Source organism: Asparagus officinalis, chromosome 8 (genome assembly GCF_001876935.1).
Source record: "Asparagus officinalis chromosome 8, Aspof.V1, whole genome shotgun sequence".
In the NCBI taxonomy this organism is placed as follows: domain Eukaryota; kingdom Viridiplantae; phylum Streptophyta; class Magnoliopsida; order Asparagales; family Asparagaceae; genus Asparagus; species Asparagus officinalis.
The window spans coordinates 122,875,102-122,888,086 of NC_033801.1; the positions used below are offsets into that span (position 1 = coordinate 122,875,102).

A 12,985-nucleotide genomic window follows, 5' to 3' on the forward strand; every position below is an offset into this window, starting at 1 on the left:
GCATGTCGAGGTACGAGGGCGTGCACAGAAGAAGGGTAGGGGACGACGAGGCCAATCAAAATCCAGAGGGAAGTCTAAAGGGCCTAACCCGAATGGTTACGGTGAAGGGAAGTGCTTCAGATGCGGAAAGAAGGGCCACTTTGCACGGGACTGCAGAGTTACTGTTCAAGCATCAGCAGGGGATGATCGGGCTGACGGTGCAGCCAATCTCATGCACGAGACGGATTCGGATGCACTTCTCCTATCCCTAGAAGACAAAAGTGATGCGTGGGTCATCGACTCTGGCGCATCTTTTCATGCAACCTCACAACAAAAGCTGCTTTCATCGTTCGTGAAGGACTTGGGGACAGTCTATCTTGGCGACGATCAACCTTGTAAGGTTTCCGGAAAGGGGAATTGTACCCTCAAGATGGAGGGCGGGACCACCTTGACGCTGAATGATGTTCGGCATGTACCAGATCTCAGGCGAAATCTTATATCAGTCGGGCAACTGACTGACTCCGGTTACAGAGTATCCTTCGAGCAGAGAAGCTGGAAGGTGTCCAAGGGTGCCCTGGTGGTGGCACACGGCAAACGCGAGGGGTCTCTCTATATCGCCAACGGGAAGATCGACCACTTGCTTGCCGCAGGACAAGCATCATCATCATCATCCGTCGACTGCATGACTTGGCATCGACGACTTGGCCACATGAGCGAGAAGGGGATGCAGATTATGGCCGCGGGAGAGAGGCTTCCGGGTCTGAACAAGATCGATCTGACTTTCTGTGAGGACTGCATCCTAGGCAAACAAAAGAAGGTGAGCTTCAACAAGACCGGACCGGCTCCAAAACTGCAGAAATTGGAGTTGGTGCACACCGACGTGTGGGGACCTGCGCAAGTCCCATCTGTTGGCAACTCTCTTTATTTTGTCACTTTTATTGATGATGCTACTAGAAAGCTGTGGGTGTTCTTCTTGAAGCACAAGTCAGATGTTTTCATCATCTTCAATAAGTGGATTGTCTGTGTGGAGAATGAAATAGGCAATAAGCTAAAGTGCCTAAAATCCGATAATGGAGGCGAGTATTACAGCCAGGAGTTCGATAATTCTGCTCATCCCGTAGGATTCGGAGACTGAAGACCGTCCCAGGCACACCTCAGCACAACTAAAGTCTGATAATGGAGGCGAGTATTGCAGCCAGGAGTTCGAGAACTTCTGCTCGTCCCGTGGGATTCGGAGACTGAAGACCGTCCCAGGCACACCTCAGCACAACGGAGTGGCGGAGCGCATGAATCGCACTATCTTGGAGCGCGCCAGAAGTATGAGGATCCATTCCGGATTGCCCAAGAGCTTTTGGACTGAAGCTGTCAATACTGCTGCATACTTGATCAACCGCGGGCCATTCGCGGCTCTTAGTTATGGGATACCTGAAGAGGCTTGGACCGGAAAAAAGCTGAAGCTAGAACACTTACGAGTATTTGGTTGTGACGCCTATATCATGACCAATCCTGCAGACCGGTCAAAACTTGATCCAAAGTCAAAGAAGCTCTCTTTCATCGGCTATGGAGGAGATGAGTATGGGTACTATTTCTGGGATCACGATGCGTGCAAGGTAGTGCGTAGTCGTGACGTCGTGTTCCATGAGAATGCGGTGTATAAGACCAAAGAGGTAAGTGGGAGTCAGCTATCTCCCTCTCTTTTTTCAGATATTGTTGACAGTGAGGACGACAGTGAGATACCAATCAGCATAGAAGACGGAGACCAAGAGAACGTTCGGGATGCACAGCAACAGGATCCAGCAGAGTTGCCGATCGCAATTCGCAAAGCTCCAAGAAATGTAAGGGTGCCAGAGAGGTACCTTTCCACCATGAATTATCTTCTCCTAACTAACAGTGGTGAGCCAGAGAGCTATGAGGAGGTATAACAGACCGGCAAAGCTCGCGGCTAGTGGGAGTCTGCCATGGAGGAAGAAATAAAGTCCTTGATGAAGAATGGGACTTGGGAGCTCGTAAAACTTCCAAGAGGACGAAAGGCTCTTCACAATCGGTGGATTTATCGGGTCAAGGATGAAGCCGATGGACGGAGACGCTACAAGGTAAGGCTTGTAGTGAAGGGCTATGAGCATGTAAAGACCGTGATTTTCGATTTTGATTTGAATAAATTTTTCTGGTAATTAAATATTAAATATTATTTTTCTAAAAAGAGTATTTGTATTTTCCCAATTTTCTACGATTTAAAAAAAAATACGGTATTATAATATTTAATGATTTTGTTAATTATAAATTTAGCTGTTCGGTAAAACTTTTTAAATTAAAAGTTAATTATTCATTATTGTTATTATTATTTTGACCATAAAATTTTAATATTTATCTGAATAATTTTTCTTGTATATTTTTATATAGGGGTATTTTCCCTGCGTTTTCCCGCTTACCGGTATATCACTCTGTATCTCTCTCTCTTCATCTCTCTGTATCTCTCTCTCTCCTACCCCTCTTCCCCTAAATCACTCCCCAATTCACTCCCTAAATCCCGCACTCCCATCACCTCGTGGTTCCCCCTGAGATTCCCTCTCCCCTATTAATTATCTCACACCCAGCTCACACCCAACCTCTCTCTCTCTGACACTCTCTCTCATCTCTCTCTCTCTCTCTCTTCTCTCTCTCTCTTCCTCTCTGTTCTCTCTCTCCGTTCTCATATCACTCAAGCCGCCTCTCTCTCCAAACCAAGCCACAACTCTTCTACTTCCATCACGCCATTACATCTCTTCCTCGAGCTCGCCCTCTCCGGCGACCGCGACGAGACTCGCTCGCCTTCCCTGCCTCACCGCCGTTGACCTCCCAGATCCGGCCTCCTCCTGCCCCTGCAGCACCCAACCGAGCGCCACCCCCACCGCTCCTCCCTTCCGACCTCCGTTCCGGCCTCCGACCGACGCCCCGCAGAGCCCCGCCAGCTCCGCCAGCTGACCCGCCGTTGCCTCCTCAAACAGCCGCCCCCACCCCTTTGTCGACGTGCCGAGCTGCAGCGCGCCTCCCCCTTCACTCCCTCAGCCCTCGAGCTCTAGCCAGCAACCACGCCGCCCTCTCCCTCTCTTCATTCCCGAGCTCCGCCTCCCTACCTCTAAGTTACTGCCGCCCAACCTCTGAGCTCGTACGAGCTATCTCCAGCCTTCCCTCCTCTTCCCCCTACAGCCCTCCGCTCCGACCTCCTCTCCCACCTCTTTTCCCCAGCTGCAGCCCCATGTCTCAGCTCCTCAGCTCACTCGACCGCCGACGACCAAATCCGACAACCCCCACAGTTTCAGACCCGTTGCACCGCATCCGTAGTGGCATCGCATCCTCGTCATCAGACCCCACAGTCTCGCAGGCAAGATCCTACTCCTCTGGACTTGTCAATTCAATTTTAGATCTGCGAATTAATTATATGCATGTTTAGACTGTATTGTGATTATGTTGTACGTTGTGAAATATCTGCGTGTGATTGCTTGATGAACAATATTAATTATGAGGTGTTGTTTTGAAAAAGAAAAGAATATTTTTAAAGAATACCTTTAGAATATTTATTATGAGAAATATTTTAAAAGAAATTATTTTTAGGAGAATAATATTAAAAATAAACATTTAAAGAATATTTTTAGAATTAATTGTAATGAGAAAATATTTTAAGAAACTATTTTGTAAAATGACTTTTAAATAAATAGATTTATGATTTTAAAAGATTAGGAATAACTTAAAGGAAATTATTTTGTAAAGGATTATTTTGGAATTAATAAGCTAATTATTTTTAAAGATTAGTTAAAATTAAATGGTTTATTTTGAGTAATTATAATAATAGATATTTTAAAAGAATTTATTATACTATAACATGCACACGCCCGAGTCATAGCTAGCTTGTATAGTCTTGCTCATTCCATGTTGATACTCATAATTATATTCTGTCATATGATTACTCAGTTGATTCGTGTCATTGATTGATATCACATTTTATCCTACTTTCGTATACCTGTACTTGTATGTATTAGCCTAGAATTCCATACAGATTTGCTTTGCAACTCGTTGCCGGCAAATGATTATTATTTGCGGTCTTGTATAATTAATCGTCAGCCTTGTATATTATTGTTGGCCTTGTATTGTAATCGTTGACTCTTTATGTCTGTGTATCATTGCGGTGGATGACCTTTGTGCCTATGTATTTGGCTTCATTTCTGTGTCGGCTATACGCCTTGATTTCCTCCAAATTGTGGAGATGAACCGACTTTATTCTTATAGGCAATTTCGCCGTTCTCACTAAAATAGGGAGGGAAGATTAACGTCCTGATTTATTGACAATCCTGATTTGAGCCCCTCTACACCTAAGATGATTTGTTTAGACTCTTTCATTCATACTATTGCTCAATTATTCGAAATTGAATCCGAAGTAGCTTCTCGTTTCCTGTGCCGACCTATCTACAATGGAACTAGATCTTGAGATTCTCCCCGTTGACGTCGTAGGATTCCTTATTATGTCATCATTATACTTATGATTATTTTCTATATTTCCTTTGGTTGGATCGCTTCCTCGTTTAGCGTGTATACTTCCTTTTCGACAGTTAGTAGTTGTTTCTTTATTCTGCATCGATCTATCTATCGTCAGACTTAACTGAAGGATTTCTTCTTCATCATTTCTAGTGCATTATAATATTACTATTTTCATATATACCTATATACTATAACAAATCATTATTACATGATATGTCATGATATTATTGCACATGAATTGTTACATTACTATTGCCTTGCTGTGATTGAGAACCATTAGCAGTCATGACCATAGTGGCCTTGTGTGACCTAGAGACAAGTGTTGTGTTGACTTAGAAAAGCAAGAAGAGTTGGGATGGGAAAGTCTTTGTTCATGTGATTGGATATGGTTGTTGATATATCTTCCAGGCTCGTACCAGTGGATCGGTGTCGCCACTGGGGTTGGTTTGTTGAGTCAAAGTAGATCGGTGTCGCTACTTTGATTCATGATTTTATTTGCTTGGGTGATGTGCGAACAATCAGTTATACGATGATATGAACGTCCAGCTCACCTCAACCCTATGCGGTTTTTCTGCTAGAAACCGATCAACCCCTTACTCAGTTGAGTAAGTCGGTTATTTATAGGGGGATTAGGGGTGTAACCAACCCCTAAATCCGCTCCTAAGTGGGCGAAGATCCCTCAGAACGTGGGATAACGGTTTTGAGGTCGTTCGGCTTGCGTTTGAACAAGTCAAAACGCCTCAGTTGGCGTTCTGGGCTTTAACTCTGCGTCCAAGGCTTGAGACGCAGAGTTAAATCTCTGTTAGAGATTTGAAATGCACAGGCCGCATGCGTTCTGGAATTGGAAACGCACAGGTCGCTGGTGCGTTGAAGTTCAACTCTACGTCCAGAGTTTAGGACACAGAGTTGAGCCTGTTGAAGAACGCACGTTAGGTGTGCGTTTAGTGCTTTAACTCTGCGTTGCAGAGTTAGATATTTGCTGGAGAACGCACAAGTTGTGTGCGTTTCGCAGAAGTGACCTTCTGCGTTTGATAGAGGTTGTTGACTTGTAACCTCGTCTATTATGACATTGCAAAGGCCATTGCTTATTGATCTTTGCCTATTATAGGATATGAGAGTCGTCAGATTACCATCGATTGTGAAGGCCACTGAATAGGGTTTTCATCAGCTGTCGGAAGCGTCGTCGAATTGTAACTCTTCTCGATCTGTGTGAAAAATCTCCTATTTGCCCCTTTCGATTGTCGACCCGAAAGCTATTTGATTGTAGCTTTCGTTGTGAGAGCTTGACGGGAATCAACATCTATAGTGTTTTGAAGATGAATATTTGCCCACAGCTCTCTACCAAGCAACTCACCAACTAAGTCCAACATTTTATTTCTGAAATCATTACACTGTTCATCAGCATCTCTAATAGTTGCTAATATAATATTAGTCATGCTGTTGTCGCAGCCATCAAGATCAATCATCTCAGGGATGAGGCTGTGTTTATAGCGGTTGCAGAGTTGCGGATGCGGTGATTAGAAAGTTGTCTGATTGTAACTTCCATTATCAGGGCTTGATAGGGATCGGCTATCTATTGTGATTTTTAGACAGCATTGTAACTTCCATTATCAGGGCTTGATAGGGATCGGCTATCTATTGTGATTTTTAGACAGCCTACAGCATGTTAATTTGGTTGAGTACGCACTCTCGGTGGAGGATGGTGAGCCGGTCTCCTTCAAGGAAGCTATTCGGGATAGAGATAGTGAGAGTTGGTTGGCTACGATGGAGGAAGAGATGGAATATCTTCGGAAGAACCAAACATGGGAGGTGGTCCCATTGCCCGTAGGAAGAAAAGCTATTGGTTGTAAGTGAGTGTATAAGAAAAAGGAAGATCCTTCAGAGCTCGGTGGAACAAGATACAAGACGAGACTAGTGGCTAAATGGTTTGCACAAAGAGAGGGTGTGGATTACAATGAGATATTTTCTCCAGTGGTGGAACACACTTCTATTTGGGTGCTATTGAGTATTGTTGCTCATGGTGATCTTGAGCTGGAACAACTTGATGTCAAGAGGGCCTTCTTGCACGAAGACTTGGATGAAGAGATCTATATGCATCAACCTGAGGGTTACAAGGTTGAGGACAAGGAGAATCATGTATGTCACTTGAGGAAGTCACTTTACGGATTGAAGCAATCTCCGCGACAGTGATAGAAGCGATTTGACTCCTTCATGCTGAAGCATGAGTTTTCCCGAAGCGACTATGATTGTTGTGTTTACATTCGGAAGCTTCGTGAAGGTGATTATATCTATTTTCTTTTGTATGTGGATGACATGCTTATTGCATCGAAGAACAAGGTGGAGATAGATAAGTTGAAATCTCAACTTAGCAAAGAGTTCGAGATGAAAGACATGGGCGCTGCAAAGAAAATACCGGGTATGGAGATTAGAAGAGAGCGGGCGAACCGGCGATTGTTCTTGAGTCAGAAGGGCTACATAGAACGGGTGATCGCGAGGTTCGGGATGCAAAGTGCAAATTCGGTGGTGACCCCATTGGCTCCACACTTTAGGCTTTCAGGTAAACTATCTCCCACTACAACGGAAGATAAGGCACACATGGAGCGTGTTCCCTATGCTAGTGCAGTTGACAGTTTGATGTACGCAATGGTGTGTACACATCCAGATATTTCACAAGCAGTTAGTGTGGTCAACAGGTTCATGGCGAATCCATGAAAGACACACTGGGAAGCGGTGAAATGGGTCCTGAGGTACTTGAAAGGTACCGCGGATACGGGTCTATGTTTTGATAGAGATACATATCAGATCGATGGGTATGTGGACTCAGATTATGCGGGCAATATAGGTAGACGACGATCTACTACTGGTTATGTATTCAGGATACATGGGACTCCAGTTAGTTGGCGATTGATGTTGCAGGCTACAATAGCACTTTCTACTATAGAGGCCGAGTACATGGCCATGACGGAGGAAGTGAAGGAAGCATTGTGGCTGTGGGGTCTTCTAGACGATTTGGGGATTGAGCAGGAGAGCGTGGACTTGTGGTGCGATAGTCAAAGTGCGATTCATTTGGCGAAGAATCAAGTTTACCATGCTCGTACCAAGCATATCGACGTCAGATATCATTTTGTGCGGGATGTCATAGAGGAAGGCGACATTTCTCTCATGAAAGTACATACGAATGAGAATCCCGCGGACATGTTAACCAAGGTGGTCACAGGTAGCAAGTTCCAGCATTGCTTGGACTTGCTTCATATTAGCCCGTGTTGATTTGCCCAAGAGAGCATGACCTTGTGGGGCAGTGATGGAGGTGAGGTGGAGACTATGTTGGATAATAATTGCAGTACTACGATTAGTTTGATTCCGGTGGAGGGTACGTAGACAGCCGCGGTATAGTGACGCAGCTGGTTTGGCCTGGTTTTAGCCTGGATTTCTCTAGTGAAGTTCGTGGTGTTATTCTGGTGTTCGTCTAAAATTTGAGGTTTATCAAATGATGTACGAGGTGGAGAATTGAGAACGTGGGGAGGGCATGCCCATGTGATGGGTGTCCCTTGAGCTCCGTTCCCCTTGAGCCCCATGCACCCTTGAGCTCCGTGCACCTTTGAGCTCCGTGTTCCCTTGAGCTCCGTGCTCTCTTGGTTCTTTTCTCCTCTTGTCTATAAATAGAGAGGTAGGGAGAAGAGGAAGAGTGTGCGGAAAAATAAGTGGGAAATTCTTGAGTGAGTGAGAAACTTGAGAGGAAAAGAAAAGAGTGAGGAAGAGAGAGCTTATAATAGTTTGATATTCTCCTCATAGTGAAAACCCTCCCGTGGACGTAGGCTAGTTAGCCGAATCACGTAAATCTGTTGTCTCGTCTTTTACTGTGTGTTGTCATAGCTTGTAGGTTCCCTCGACATTTCAGTCTTAGAACTGATGAGAGGAAGAGTGTATATTTTACTTTGATGAAATATGTTACTTTCGATTCTTGTTTTCTTTGAGAAATAAGAATTTCACTATTTATTCTAGTTTCCTTTGAGAAACAAAAATATAGAGGTTGACTTGTGCTTTTGTGACAACTAAAGGCAGGGCTATCTCTCAGGTGATATCGCTTCCGTAGCATGAGGGCGTGACTCTGCGCCCAACACTACGAGGATCGTCGGGATATTGTTGATTGAAGAAATGTTTTTTCGGGGAGGAGAAGATACATGCGAAGAAGGGGAGAATTCGGATGAGCTCGCTGATGGCACTTTGGTCTCCAAATAGGAGATTGTTAGTCTAAAGTGTAGACCCAAAGTCGAAGCCGAAGCTGGAATCAAGAAGACGAAGAAAAAATCGAGAAAACAGAAGGAAGCCTGCACGGTCGATCGCGGTCGACCGCGATCGACCGCGAACGTGCACAGAGCTGGGTAGAGCCTGGAGCTGAAGGCGGTCGATCGCGACGGTCGACCGCACAAATCTCTGTAAAGGATTTTGGTCTCGGGTTTTGGTTTGGTCGACCGTCGCGGTCGACCGTGGATACCCTGTAGGATTTTTAGGCTCTGTCGTTTGATATGGTCGACCGTCGCGGTCGACCGCGATACCTGTACGGTCGACCGTCACGGTCAACCGCGACGCAGTCAGCCAGTTTCCTTATCTGTTTTGGATTCTGTTTCTTGTAGGACTCTATATATACCTAAACGTTTTTAGGGCTTGACAGAACACAAAAAAAGAACTTTTTGACTGTAGAAAAGAGAGAGAATCTCAGAGAGATAAAACCCTAGTTTGAGAGCTTGTAGTTCTTCTTCAATTAATAAGAGAATTGTGTGGTGTGGCTCCCGAGGACGTAAGCACGTTTGCCGAACCTCGTTAAATCTGGTGTGTTCATCTCCTTTACTCTTTTACAAGTTTTGATCTAATCGAACCTCGTTAAATCTGGTGTGTTCATCTCCTTTACTCTTTTACAAGTTTTGATCTAATTTGTGGTGAATTTCCTACTCTCCTTTACTCTTTTACAAGTTTTGATCTAATTTGTGGTGAATTTCCTACTTTCCTACTTTCAACACAAAGTCTGGAAGGGCAAGGGTTCGATTGATTGTTTCGAATCCCCAACACATGGTTCATGAGTTTCTTGCAGTTTCTATAGTACGTCGTTTTTTTGTATTAAAATGATTATTGTTATGAAAAATACTTGATTGAAATAATACATTTCACTTCTTTGATGAAGTTGGCGGGTTGATGTAATGCTCTGCCACAATTTAGAAGAATGGCTGAGAAGCTGCTTGTTCATTGATTAAGCTTATCAACTATGTTTCATTACGACATGAGAATTAGAAAGCAGGTTGCAATCTGCTAAACTTTGTCACCATATTCTCTAAACTTGAGCACTTATAAGACTCCTAGTATACGTAAGGACATCCTTAGCCTCTCTAGTACACTAAAAAGGAAACAATCTACTAAATTTTTTTCTTTATTCATTCATGTTAAATATTTATATCCAATAGATCTTTCAACCGGCTTATGCTGACAACGCTTTGTTGTATTTACAACACGACATTTTCTATTCCTTGTACACCTCTTACGACACAGCGTTCTATGTTCATATCTTCTTAATGGCGCTACATTGAAGATCTAAGAGTCGCTGAAGCAAGCGATAAATCAAATGAAGTAAAGGAATGCGGAGAAAGCACCACATCCATCGTAGCACCTGCCATTGGGAGAACACTCTGAATTGGCACCACCTGCATATTTGAGAAGTACAACGATTTATCCACCACATACCAAAGCTTAATTTTGAAGAAAAATAACCTACAATACTAGGTTTGCTCTTGGCTTAAATTTTCCGGAAATAATCAGAAGTTGAGATAGTCTAGTTGCATAAAATTAGTACATCTATATTCGTTAAATGCAATATTGGTTGCATCTTCATTTTGTGTTTTGGCTTTTTTTTTCAGTAGTTTATTATTTTGTACTACCTTGTTTGGTTCTTGAAAGGAATTCTCATCCATTACATTATTGGATGTAAGAACGGTCGTCTTTGATTCAGATGCGTTGATGGCGTTTTGCAATCCTGAAACAGAAATGCTCAGGTTCACAGAGCCACTGCCAAAGTTCACAATCTGCAGAATCAATGAAAAAAAGAGTTTCAAGAAACTAATAAATCAAGTAAAAAAAAATGCATCCTTGCAGTTTCGAATTGAAAAGTAAAATAAGAACAGAAAATTTTAAATCGCAGTATATTGGAATCTGCTCAGTTTAGTCATGTCAAATAAAAAAATGTTACAACTTCATTTGACTATTGCGTGTAACACTTACAGATTTAGCGAAAATGGAAGAAGGATAAATAGATTGACAATAAGGTTATCTTTTAGCTTTCAATTTTCCTCTTGTAATTATGTGAGCAACCTCATTTCACTAATTTCCCAAACCAGATGGTTGTTTATCTAGGCAACCAATAAGGCTATATATTCTGATGAAATCCACAATAATTTTGAGTTATCAATGCATAGTTGAAATTTTTTGAAACATGATAGTAACAACTACAAGAAACACATAGGATATTATGAGAAACTGACCTTTATATTTAAGTTCTTTAACTGTTAACAGTTGGTCTTCAAATTTCAAGTGCATGTTATAATCAAATCATGTACCAGGCAAATATTTTGGAGAAATTATTAACTAAACTCAAAACTAATATCATAATCTTAAAACAGGATTCGCTAACAGGGAAGGACAAAGATCAAATATGGTACTTACCGTCGATCATTTTCATTGACAAAGAGTGGTGCATAGCTTGCCATCTCAACGGCATCACTGCAATAAAAGCGTTATCATATCACCCACCGTGAGTCAAAGCAATGGTAACCGAAGAGCATATTCAGTTGGTTATCAAGAGTTGTACCAGTACAAAAACAATAAGAACAAAGCCTTTATTATTATTTTTAAGGGTCGGCTACATGAATCCTATTATTCATTTAGTTTTGTATGGATCATCTCCTTTGTGGAGTTAATTATTATCATATTTCTCTTAATTGCTTCCAACAAATTTCTTTTAGGTCTAGCTCTTCTTCTCTCCCAAACTATCTGCATCGGTTCTCTCTTATTTTATTCTCAACAAAATCATCCATCTATCCTCCCGAGGATGCACTCATTTCTTATCCTATCTCTTAGCGCACACTAATATTTAACTAGCCTTTGTCAAATGATGTGAATTTCAAATTTTATTATTTTTGCAAATTTAGCATGGAAGTAGAGGAGCATGTGATCAAAAACACATTAGACAATAAAGAAATATTAACCATATACGAATCTCTTATTTTCCATCAGTTACTAGCCTGGGATATTTCTAACATAAAAAGTTGGATTATGAAGGAAATAAGACTGACATAAATGATCAGACCTGTTATTTTCCAACCCAATAAGGAAAGCAGCTTCACCTAATGCAGCCAGGAGGCTACCATTGCCAGCATCTTTTCCAGTTACAGCATACTCACTGACAAATGCCTGTGAGCAAATTATATTAAATTCAACAAAAATTCAACTTTCAACAGTGATAATATAACTTAAGTTCTAAGGTTATCATGCCTTGGGACCAGTCCTCGATGTGCTATCAAATTTATTAGCCATTTCGAAAAAGGCATTTGCACTTCGATAAACCTGCGAAATAAGTAATAAATTTAAGGTAAGTTGATGAGGAAGATAAAAGAAATAAAAAAGCTTATGCATGATACCAATAGTTATTTTGTTCATTCTTACGTGGACATCATATAGATCGGCTGGATGATCCAATGGTTGAGAAGAGGCATCACAGTTTGAAATGATCTTAATGTCCGGATAAGAATTTTTTATGGCATAGTAGAACTTGAGGTAATTCCCTGACCAGAAAGATGTAAGGTATATATCAGAGATTTCACTTGGAAAATTTTCTCCTTGGACAAACAAGTACATTATAACAAATCACAATTAAAATCTGATATTCACAGTGAAAATCAATATGTTTTGGATTTATTCTAAGTAAAAACCCAGTTTTCCAGTACAACTAATGCATTTAGTAATGAAATAATCACAACAAGAAAACAAACCTATATAATTAACTTTTCCACAGTCTTCATTTCCAATCGCAACATATTGCAGTTCAAAGGGCTCTGGATGTCCCATTGCGGCTCTCACACGAGCCCCATGTTGAGTTAACACTGCCCCTAGCAAATTCTATGCTATCAAGAATATCCTACAACATGAGAACTTTCAAAAGTTAAAATTTGAAAACTTTGAGAAATTATAGTTTTTCTACCAGAAAAAAGGCATTTTTATGATGTGGGTGCAAGTGTGAAATAAAAATAAAAGAGTAATGAGTAAAGATATGCCTTCACGAAAGGTAAGATGTTGGTGGTAGCAATTTCATCATTATGACTGATTCCTGGAACATACACAATTGTTCGAATTAAGTAGCCAGAAGTGAATTCTATACTTATTGTGCTGGCCACCCACGTGCGAAACCGGACGCGGTTTCATCTCCGCGTGAAGTTGACGCGGAAACATCCAA

At 41.8% G+C, this 12,985-nt stretch overlaps 1 pseudogene; it reads right to left on the reverse strand.

Moving 5' to 3' along the window:
* LOC109821841 lies at positions 10,062–12,954 on the reverse strand (annotated as a pseudogene).